The sequence below is a fragment of the Grammomys surdaster genome, unplaced genomic scaffold, assembly GCF_004785775.1.
Source record: "Grammomys surdaster isolate TR1022 unplaced genomic scaffold, NIH_TR_1.0 218, whole genome shotgun sequence".
Classification (NCBI taxonomy): domain Eukaryota; kingdom Metazoa; phylum Chordata; class Mammalia; order Rodentia; family Muridae; genus Grammomys; species Grammomys surdaster.
Genome location: NW_021604663.1, coordinates 4,238,711 through 4,250,730, shown reverse-complemented (window position 1 = coordinate 4,250,730; position 12,020 = coordinate 4,238,711). Strand labels below are relative to the sequence as shown.

General features: G+C 43.7%; 1 pseudogene; it reads left to right on the top strand.

The window, feature by feature from the left end:
• Positions 1 to 517: 517 nt before the first annotated feature.
• On the top strand, positions 518 to 731 carry LOC114625448 (annotated as a pseudogene).
• Positions 732 to 12,020: the final 11,289 nt, after the last annotated feature.

The window sequence follows — 12,020 nt, the reverse complement described above, 5'->3', positions numbered from 1 at the left end:
GAGAGCCAACAACTCATTTGAGGTTCAGAGCTCTTCCGCCTTCTGAATATGCAAATGCTGGTATTTGTCTCTGCTGAGTTCAGGGACTAAGTTTGCATGGCTTCAAGTTCTGGAAAAATCCAGCAAGAGCCTCCATGATGCACCTTGAAGGAAAAGATTAGACACTCATGAATGTGATAACAGCATCAATTAAAACACCCTCCAGCCTCTCACCCAACCTCCACTCCCACTCCCACCCCCCACCTTCCATCCCATTACCAAATATCGAGAGACTGTGAGTACTGCAAAAGTCAACAGAAAATTCAAATTCTTTTCTTGTAAAAGAAAAACTTGCAGAACAATGGGAAATCACAGGAATTATGAAGCCCTCTGGTAAGGATAAGTATTATACACAAATACCAAACAAAACATTGTAAATCTACAGCAACGGCATACAAAGCACGTTTACGTCTGGTACAGAATCTCAAAGTTAAAACATCCTTTGCCACTGCCATGCTGAGCTCTCTAAGGAGTCGCCATGAGCAAGGTTCACCCTCCTGACAAGAATTTATCATTGCAGTTAAATGGTGGCAGATATGAATGAGGGATGGTGTGGGGGCTTTGATCTGTTTATGAATCTTATATCTAATGGGTATGAGGAGATGGTAATTTGTGGACAGCAGAATGACTACGGAACGGTGGTCATGAGAGGAAACAGAACCATCATGTCAGAAGCCTTGGAAAGCGTCTAAACAGTGACTCTTCAGCAGGGGAGGCCTCATTGCTCCCCCAAGGGCCTGTTTGACTGTGGAGCAGAATTAGGTCATGCACATTTTCATATGAAGCTTTCTGCTAAATGAACTTTCGTGGTAGTCAAGAAATAAAGTTAAAGCATTAAAATATAGCTATATAAAGGTAAGTTAAGAAGTACAAGATACAAGAATATATAATTTGTGATATGAACAGTAGTGGGGAGGAGAGATATACAGGGATAGAGCCTTCGTATATGATTGAAGTTAAGTAGCTATCAGTTACATATAGACATACACTGGTAGGATGGTCCAGTGGGTAAAGCTGTTTGCCGCCAAGCCTAATAAATTGAGTTTGATCCCTGGAACTCATATGGTGGAAGAACAAAACCTGATCCTAAAAGTTGTTCTCTGACCTCCACAATATGTATCTCCCCATAAACATTAAAAAAAAAAAAAGATTGCCATAAAATGTTTTGTATAATCCCCATGTGTTTTGGTCTAAATGATATGCCCTCCATGGTCTTGGGTATTTTAATACTTGGTATCCAGTTGCTGTTGCTGTTTAGGGAGGCTCTGTAGTTTGAATAGAAATGGCCCCCATAGGTTCACATCTTTGAATGCTTGGTCATCAGGAAGTGGCGCTACTTGAGAAGGATGAGGAGGTGTGGCCTTGATGGAGGAAGTGTGTCACTGGCGGTGGGCTTTGAGGTTTCAGATGCTCAAGCCAGTCCCACTGTCTCTCTTTCTCTGCCTGCTCTCTGTAGATCTGAACGCAGAACTCTCAGCTAGTTCTCCAGCACCTGTCTGCCTGCACTGCTCTCATGTTCCCCACCGTGATGATAATGAACTAAATCTCTGAAACTGTAAGCAAGCCCCAGTTGAATGTGGTCCTGGCGTCTCTTCATTACAATAGAACACCAACTAAGACACAGTCTTAGGAAGAGCGTTCTTGTTGGATGAAGTATGTCTTGGGACTGGGATCTGAGAGTAAAAAGCCTCACCTACTCCTAGTTTGTTCTCTGTTTCCTGCTTACAGTTCAAGATGTGAGCCCTCAGTTTCAGTTCCAGTTGCCACACCTGCTGGTTGCTACTATGCTTCCCTGCCATGATGACTCTTAACCCTTTGGAACCATAAGCTCAAAAAAAATTTCTTCTATAAGCTGCCCTGATCATGGTGCTTTATTACAGCAATAGAAAAGTTGCTAATATACCATAATAACAAGAGCTTGAGATGATCAAAATGTCCTTTAATACCTAAATGGATAAAGTGAATGTGGAGAAAGAGAGAGAATATTATTCTTCCTCCCAGCCCCATACTCCCAGAAATAAGACATAGACTCAAAATATATGTACAAATACCTTGGCCATATAGCTAGACTCTACTCTGACTAGATCAGAACTTAAAATAACCCATTTGTTCTGATCTGCATTCTGCCATGTGGACTGGTTATCCATGCTCAGGTACCATGTGTCCAGCTTGTCACATCTTCCTGGGAGCATCTCCCACACCTGGCACTATCCCAGAATCCTTTCTGCCTCCTGGATGTCCCACCTCCTATTTCCTACCTAAGCCATATGCCAACTAATTTATTATTGACAGATGCCACATCCATACAGACACAAGATATTTCCTCTACACTTCAGTCATTAAAAGGAGAGAAATTCTAATACTTCCCAATCCACTCCAGTATCTGACATAGTGAAACTCTCAGACGATTGGTTGTCTACAGGGGCTGGGGATGGGCAGGAGAAAGGAATTGATTAATGGTGACTATCAATCTTGTAGGATGAAAATACATAGTATGTGAATGCTGGATCTTGCTATCATGCACACTTAAAAATAGTTAGGCTGAGACACTGGGATGCTGGGGTGATAGCTCATCTGGGGAAGTTCTTGCCTTGTTCTGGAGGACCTAAGTTTGATCCCAGGATCCACACTAAAAAGTCAGAGCAGACTGGAAGATGGGTAAAGGGCTTGTCTTGCACACAGGGACTTGAGTTGATTCCCCAGACCCACGTTTAAAAGCTATGTGTGGTTGTACACACTTGCAATCCCAACCCTAAGGGTGGGGCAGAGACAGAAGGATCCTTAGGGATTACCGGCCATTAGCCTAGACCACTTGGTAAGAGATGAGATCCTGTATCAAAAACAGAAGACAGTGTCCAAGGAACGACACTCGAGGCTGACCTCTCTCTTCCACATGCATGCATACACATGTGTTGATGTGTGCTCATGCACACATACACATGTGCGCGCACACACACACACACAGAAACAATTAAGATGATAAATCTTGTGTTCTAAACTTTTTTACATAAATAAATCATTCCCTAATGTTAATTGTTATTTTTCCTGTCTGTTTTCGGCCACAAAATGCCAAAACAGGCATATTTAATTGCCTTACTCTTGGTGGGTATTAACAACAGACAAGTTTAGTTGGGCAAGCCTTATAACTTACAGATATGAGATTACACTAAGACCACACTTAAGACACTCAGTCTTCCTTGAAGAGAAGCAAGGGCCTTAGAAGTGGTTTCAATTGAAAGTGAGTGGCCTCTAAATAGAACACATCTCTCCACTACCGTGAGTAATTTGTTCTTGCTAGTATTAACCAGCATTCACTCAAGAGCCCGTCAGAGAGAGCCAGCTAAGTGCTTGGAAGATATTGCTCAACACAGAGAACTGAGAGAGAAGAGAGACTATTTTCTTCTTTCAAGGAATTTACAACTGAATGGAGAAGAGGAGGAGAAAATGGCAACACAGAGGTCCTGAGTACTCGTTGCTATGCACAGATGTTCTTGTTTTCCGCTGACCGACATTCTTTCCTTCTTCTGAAATGGTGTTTGCTTTGGACAGCCTGTCTACCCACTCGTCCCCATCCAAGGACTCTGTGAGCTGAAGGGAACCTCAACTCTAATTTTGGACAAGTGACCCAGCTGCGGTCAATGAGAAGGGTGATGGAATCCCTTCTCCACAGACACCGAGCGACTTTCCTTAGCAATTCCAGAAAGACTCGGTTCTGGTGTTGTTTTGTTTGTCCAAAGAAATGGTCTTGTAACTAGTAAGCTGTCAGCCTGGTGATGCCAAGAAATGTCATACGGTAGAAAGCTCAGTTGAAAATTACGTGGGCTTGATGCGATGCCTAAAACCTGTAATCACAGCACTGGAGAGGCTGGGGCAAGGGGATTACCATGAGTTCCAGGCCGGCCTAGACTACAAAGTGAGAGATCTTGTCTCAAACAAGCAAAAGGAAGGCAGGCAGGAAAGAAGGTAGGACTTTCAGAACTAAGCTAAGTGGTCAGCTCTGAAATCATTAACATATAAGTAACACTATAGAACTGAACAAGTTGTTTCTATGTATTTAAAAGTATATATGTATGTGAGAAAAAAGAGGGCAGAGGCCACAAATTTGAAAGAGAGCAAGTGGGGAGGTTGGAGGGAAGAAAAGGAAAGGGGAAAATAACACAATTATATTTTAATTTTTAAAAATCTCAATTAATTATAGCTCACTGTAGCCAAGTGAAACCCGGATGTCGATTTGGATGATCATAGAAATAATTGAAGCAAAGGCGTGCACAACATTTTACATAAGAGACACGCTGTGACATCATATCTGTGACATCATATCTGTGACATCATATCTGTGACATCATATCTGTGACATCATATCTGTGACATCATATCTGTGACATCATATGTGGCATCATATCTGTGTTTAGAGCCAGCAGAGGGGGACAGGCACCAGGTGAATGTCCTAGGCATAGTGACTCTGTTGTTAAGAAATCTTCCCAGGGCACCACTCAGCAAATTTTATTCCCTTGAGTTGATCTAAATTTGTTCTCTACCCAGCACATACCCTCACCTACACACACACACACACACACACACACACACACACTAGAAAGTATAAGGTGTAAAAAAGGAAATATTCAAAATGTTTCTGCATTGACAAATGCATACTGAACTTGTGTAGCTACAGTGAGCCACTCCAAATCTAGGATGTGGTCGATGCCCTTGGAGAGGAGCTGACGCCGCTCTCGGCTTGATAAAGATCAATGTGAACCTTTCTGATGAGCTGCTCCTGTCTGTCCGTCCGATCAGGACAACATCCGTCATCTCTAACCCCCCTTCACTGCTTCCGGGCATTCAGGTCACTCAAGCCTGGCCGACTTATGGAGTGTAGAATTGGCTTGTTTGTCCATGTTCCGTATTGTTTTCTGGAACATACACCCTATGAAGGCAGGCACCCTGCCTTTCGTCTGTTGCCCCAGGCCCTCGGTCAGTGTCTGCCAGGTAGAAAGCACTCAGGGAGCGGCAGGAATTGAGATAATGAAGGACAGTTTGCTTCTCTATATCTCAGAAGGATTGACTGAAGAGAGGGGTAACTGCAGTGGCTGAGGATGGACTTTGTGACCAAAGAGGTCCCCATCCCACCTGCAGCTCGCCTGCACAGCTTTTATCTTCCTTTAGAATTGACGATTTGTTGTTATTGTTGCTAACTTATGGCATAGCAAGAAATTCTACTTTTTTTTTTCTCTTGAGACAGGGTCTCCTGTGTCTCAGGTTGGCCTCTAATCTGCTACACAGCCAAGGATGGTTTGGGATGCTCCTCCTGCCTCTGCCTCCCATGTACCAGTACAAGTCTGAGCCACTGTGCCTGACTTTCCAGATTTTTCTAAATAACTGCTTTATATGGACACCAAAGCCAAATGAAAAGTTTAGCTTTTGTCATAGTTTTCTGGCTGCCTACAAACACTAAACATTCTTTACCCCCTACAAACAACAACAACAGCCCCACTTTTATGTTTCATTTTGTAGTTTTAGGAAAGTTAGAAATTGGGGCAGATTCAATCAAGGCAGAACTTACAGACCTCCAACTCATCTCTCAATGTCAAAACTCAATGCCAGAAGACCATCCGTCAAGTGAAAGAAGACTTATACCCTGGGGGAGATACTGGTGAGCAGAAGAGGAGCGAGCACTAGGGCCATGACAAGACCCGGGATGCCATTTGCTCCAGAATTGGCAGCACCTAAAGAGCTGCCAGTTCATGTCTTCCTCAAAGGTCATAAAGGCCTAATATCAAATTTATTGTTCTGCTAGTGAACAACAGGTAGATTAAGTCTCATTCTATTCTCTTCTGTTATAGGCCTTTCTGAGAGGTGGGAAGTTGGGGTAACTGTAAGCCATCTATTTTCATTGGTTGTGCGCAGGTGATAAGCGTTTTGCACATTCCTCTGCTCCTACCTTATCTCGCTGCCTGTGGTCTTTGTTTACACACTTACACGTGTGCCATGGTAGATTGCGAACTCTTCTAGGGCTGGGCCTCTGGATTCATAATTCTCCTTATCCAAGCACAGCAAGCTAAACATTTGGGACGTCAATTATAGACCTGGTAGAAAGGTGCACTTTTGCCCTGCAATTCCTTCAAAGACCGTGGTGGTTGAAGTTGCCTTTAAATGCCAACTTACTACAGGGAGGCTCAGCTGAAGAATTTTCTGCATTAGGTTGGCCTGTGGGTAGATATGGGAGCCAGGAGGATGCCCTTGACTATTGATTGCCGTAGGAGGACCTAGCCAGGGAGCAGCATTCTTCTGTGGTTTCTGCCTTCAAGTTCATTCTCAAATTCCTGCCCTGGCTTCCATCAGTGATGGACTGTTTCCAGAAGAGTATGCCAAATAAACCTTTTCCTCTCTTGTCTTTAAAAGCCAGAATGTTTTATCACAGCAATTGGAACTAGAACAGATCCATTCAGTAGTCAATGAATTTAAATGTCAAAACTAAGGTTTTGAAGATCTTTAGTTCAGCCCATAACACGGAAGTTTGTCACCAGTCAAGTAGGGTCGAGTTATCTTAAAGAAAAACTGAGTTTCTTAAAGACCCTCTAAAAGTGTAAGAGATTTTGTAATGAATAGAATATTCAAGAACCATCCAGATGGTGAGTGAAAAAATTTAGTTTTCACGGAGAGAACTTCATAATAGTAAACAACTCTGGTCAGGTAGGATGGTGCAAATCTTTAATCCCAGAGCTCTGCAGACAGAGACAGGTGGATCCCTGGCACCTGTCAGGCATTAGAGGTCAGCCTGGTCTACAGAGACAGGGAGAGTTCTGGGACAGCCAGGGCTCTACAGAGAAACCCTGTCTCAAAAGCCCAACAACAACAATAGAATTCTGTGAACATTTTGTCACTGGGACAATGAGCTGGTTCAGAGGGTAAAGGTGTTTGTTGCCAAGCCTAATGACTGAAGTTCAGTCTCCCAGACCCACTTAGTAGAATGAGACACCCAGTTTTCCACAAGCCGTCCTCTGACACCTACACATACACTGTGCTTCCTCTCTCTCTCCAAATAAAAATTTAAAACAAGAAAATTTTGTTTCTACAATGACACTCATATATTGACCCTGCCCAAGTCCACTGATATTGTACCATTTTCGGCTACTCTAACTCTTGCTTAGGGTCCAGGGTCAGTATTCATCCATCCCATCCCATCCGAAGGGCAGGGCAAACAGTTTATTTCTCTCTGTATGCTCAGATCTAGCATACCATACATATAAATAAATTCAAACAAATGAACGATGTGTGTGGTGCTCGTTTGCTGGAATTTTCTGTGACAAAGTACCACAGGCTAGCTAGCTGAAATAATAGAGATTTGTTTTTCCACTCTGGAGCCCAAGATGGACAGTAGTGTCTCTTCCTGAGAGAAGGGTCTTTCCCAAGACCCTCTTCTTACCTTGGAGATGGTATCTTCTCCCTGTTTCTTCATGTTCTTTTCTCTGTGACAGCAGCCATATTGAATTAGAATTACCCATATGACATCACTTTCAACTTGATGAGCTCTAGAAAGACCCTGTCTCGTAGCAGGTTGCATTTGGAAGTAAATTGGTAGTGGGACTTTTAACATATGGCTAGTGTGGGTCGATGGGACACAGTGTGTCTCCTAAGAGGGATAGGGAGCAGCTACGTACACTGGTGTCAGCAGTGGGTACCAGAGGGATCTGGTTAATAGCAAAAGTTAGCTCCTCCTGCGCTACACTCTGGAAAATGGCGTGAGAGACCAGAGAATCCCCTCTGGCTATGCTCAAAGCTTTGCTCATTTTTTGGAAAAGGCTCAACCAAAATAGAAAGGTTTACCAAACCTTTATGGGTTGAGTTGTATTCCTCAACCAAAAAAGCCTCTGAGTGTGAGGGCACACAACCATTAATCCCAGCACTCAATAGGCCAAAGCGGGAGGAACTTTGTGAATTTTTGGCCAGCCTGGTCTACATAGCAAATTCCAGAATAGCCAGGATTACATAGAGAAGCCCTGTGTCAAACAAACAAGCAAACAGACAGACAGACAAACAATCTGATCTTTCACAGGGGACCTGAGATTGCAAGAAAATGCCAAGGCGTTACATCACAAAGAAGCTGGGGCATCTGTGTCTTTGGTGACTAGGGCTGGATGCGTGCGCATCGAGGCCCCTGTTTACTTACACAAGAGAACCTTCACACACCCGTTGCTGGAATATGTGCAGACTGGAATGTACAGGCCTCACGACTTCAACTGACATTCAGGCCTTGAGACCTTAGGAGCTGACAAAGAAAATCACACACCAGCGTCTGTTTTAAAAACAGGGCCAGGCATGGTGGCTCATGCGTTTAATTCCAGCACTGGGGGAGGCACCAGCAGGCAGAGCTCTGTGAGTTTTATCTAGGTCAGCCTGACTCAACAGGCTCAACAAACAACCGGCAATGTCAAAAACAAAACATTAATAGCAGCTGGGGAGATGGCTTGGCGGATAAAGAGCACTTGCTTTGCAATCTTGAGGACCTGAGTTCAAATTCTACCACCTACATAAAAAGACTGAGCATGGCTATGCGTGCCTGTTAACACAGACAGATCCCAGGAGCTTGCTGGCCAGACGACCTAGCCAAAGTGACTGGTGAGAATCCTCGTCTTGAGGCCATAAGGCATAGAGCAATAAAGGAAGACATCTGATGCCTTCCTATGGTCTCTGCATGCTCATACACATGGTGCTTACTTGCACACTCCTGCACGCACGTGTACACGAGGGTGCTCATGCACACACGTGACAATGATGATTCCATAGTGATAAGAACCTCAATTAAGGCTGAAGGTATATTAGTGGTGAAGCTCTTGCCTATCACGAGGGGAAGCACACCAGAGAGGTCATAAATGGGTGGGGAGGGTCATTATTTAATCTCAGGGAATACTGAACTCTTCTTGGATGTAAAACTGCCTACACAGCTAGACTGGAAGTCACACTTTCTTGAATGTTCAGTTGCTGGGCCTGATGGCTGAACCACGAACATTTGCATTTCCCCTCTGTCAGAGTCCCCTGCTGAGAGCTGAAGCCATCTGAGGTAGGAAGCCACACACTGCCACCTCTCTGGCTAGCAGTTTCTGCCTCCTACGGATATCGTCAGGGCCACTCAGCCACGTGTGAGACTTCGTGGAAAGAGAAGGCAGGCGAGTGGAATTTCCCAGGCTTGGAAGGGTTAAGCCCTGAGTCAACCTACAGCAAATAGCACACCCAGTGTGAGGTCCACAGGGTGAATCGAGTTATCTGTGACTCACATCGCTGGATACACTCTGTTCTATAGAATGTTGGTTAGCAACTCGCTAGCAAACATCGTATCCCATGGCTTTTACGCATAACATTGGAAAGGAAGAGCTGGCCTCCTGGTTTTGACTTAGCACCAGGGGACGAGGTGTATGTGGTACCCGAAGGGACTTGGGCTTTGACTCTGAATAGAATCCCAGTATACGGTGGGATTCCACTTCCGGACCAATCAAGGAAGCCAGAGGAAGGACTCCTTCCCCCAGGCTGAAGAGCAAAGTGTGACACCATCTAACAGGGTTTGGGAACAGGAAAAGGATAGAGAAAGGAATCCAGCCCAAAGGTCCTCCTTCCTGGTTATGCCTGGCTTTTCCAGAGGCCCTATGTGATCTGTGTGCTAAGAAACCGGCAGGACATCATGCTGGTTGGTGCTTTAAACTAAAACCTTAAAATCCACTAACAGCAGCCACACAGATCCTATTAAAAGAGCTTCCTTCCTACTTGTAAGTTAACAGGAATGAGCCTGTAAGAGGGTGGGGCTGTGTGGCCGGCTGGAAACTAGGTGTGATGAGTCGCCGTTTGGTTGCTAGGAGACAGGTTTTATGTGACAATACAATTCCTTTCCTCTAAAGAACTAGAGTGCTCTTTCTGATTAATGAAAGGGGAGCATTTTCTTGGTACAAGAAGTACATGCAGTTTACACGAATTTTCAATAGTATAGTAAACAGGGTTTATGAAAGGGAATACTATTCTATTCTAGAATTCTTCTGTTTGATTTACACCACCACCATAGAAATCATCTGCTTGAGGAGACAGGCTGACTCTTCCCCGTGTTTGTCTTGTCTGGCTGTGGTCTGCGTGGGATAGGCTGTCTCCATGCTTTTAAATCACCGCATCTGCATCTGCATTGCCTGGAGCCTTTCCTCCGAGAGGGAGAGCTTATCTTCAGAGGTGTATTAAGGCAGAGAAAAAAAAGACAACGAAGCCCCTCACCCTGGGATCAGGGTGCATGTACTTCTTTTACCAAGAAAACGCTCCACTTTCCTTAACAGAAAGAGCACTCTAGTTCTTTAGAGGAAAGGAATTGTCATATAAAACCCAGGGGATAATCAGCCTGTCCTACTGACTGACAGCCAGGAAATTTCGGTACAGTTGATAAAACCAAAATTGCCTCGTGCTCACCACTTTCAGGTCAAGTCGACATGAGCCAGGGTCACTTAGAAAGAGGGAACCTCACTTGGGAATGGCTCCCACCAGATTGGCCTAACAGCAATCTGTGGGGCATTTTCTTGATTAATGATTGGTGTGGGAGGGTCCAGCTCACTGTGGGTGGGGCCACCCCAGGCTGGTTCTCCTGCATGCTATCGGTAAGCAGATGGACAAGCCATGGGGGGGCAGCCACTAAGCAGCTCTCCTCTGTGGCCTCTGCATCAGCTCCTGCCTCCAGGCTCCTGACCCAACTTCCCTTGATAACTGATTTATAAGCTATAAGATGAAACAAATCCTTTCCTCCCTAAGTTACACTTGGTCACGGTGTTTCATCACCGCCATAGAAACCCTAACTAAGACGTACCTAAAGAGATAATGTGTGTTTGCCTAAGGGTATCTCAAAGGAGTCGGTTAAAAACACCGGAGCTATTCCTACTTCAGGGGAGAATGTTTTACTGAGTTAGTGCTGTGTGCTCAGGGTTAGGGTTACATCACTAAAACATAAACAGTACTCTTCATGAAAACCACTTTACAATTTCATTTACAGAAAGGAACTAAGGTAAGAAACATACTTAAGCCTACTCTGATATTTTTACTTAGTCTTTAAACTTTAAGCTTGGCTTAATCTTTAAACCTTGTAGTTTACATCCTTTGAGGAATGTAACTTTAAAAGCCACAGGATCAGAGTGGTGAGATGGGTCAGGAGATAACGGCAGCTCTTGCTGCTAAACCCAGAGACCTGGGTTTCATCCCCAAGATCCATATATAGCCTAGCAGGAGGGAACTGTGTTCTGCAAGTTGTCCTCTGACCTCCACACATGGCAGGGCTGTTCTCAAGCATAGTTAGCACAACTAACTAACTAACTAACTAACTATGTAAGTAAACAAGTAAAGGTAACTAAAATAAAATTTAATTTAGAAGAATGAAATGCCACAGTCAGATACAGCCATTGTAAAGACACCTAAGCGTGACTCTCTCGAAGCTCACACCCATTTCTCAGGGTTGTGTATTATCCATTCCCTGTTTGTCACCCTGTCTAAATGATAAACTCTCTTATCTTTTTCTGAGCGAAGGTCCCTAAGGGGGATGGAAACCCTTCAGGCTGCTAGTATCTGTGCTGGACTGTGTCTCTCTGCTGTCACTAATTTCTTCTTTTGTTGCTCTTAAATTATATTCATTTATTTGTTTGTATATGTATTTCATGTGTGTTCATGTGTGTAGTTGTTTGTTTATTTTGTGTGCATTTGTGTGTATATATATATATATATATATATATATACATATTTTGTGTGTGTTCCTGTGTATAGTTATTTATTCATTTTTTCTTCCTTTATTTATGCTGTGTTTCTGTATGTAGTTATTTATTTACTTATTTTGTGTGTGTAGTTATTTTTAATTTATTATGTGTGTGTGTTCATGTGTCTATCTATATCTATCTATCTATCTATCTATCTACTTATCTATGTTGTTTGTGTATCTATCTGTGTCGTGTGTGTTTGTCTATCCATCATCTGTC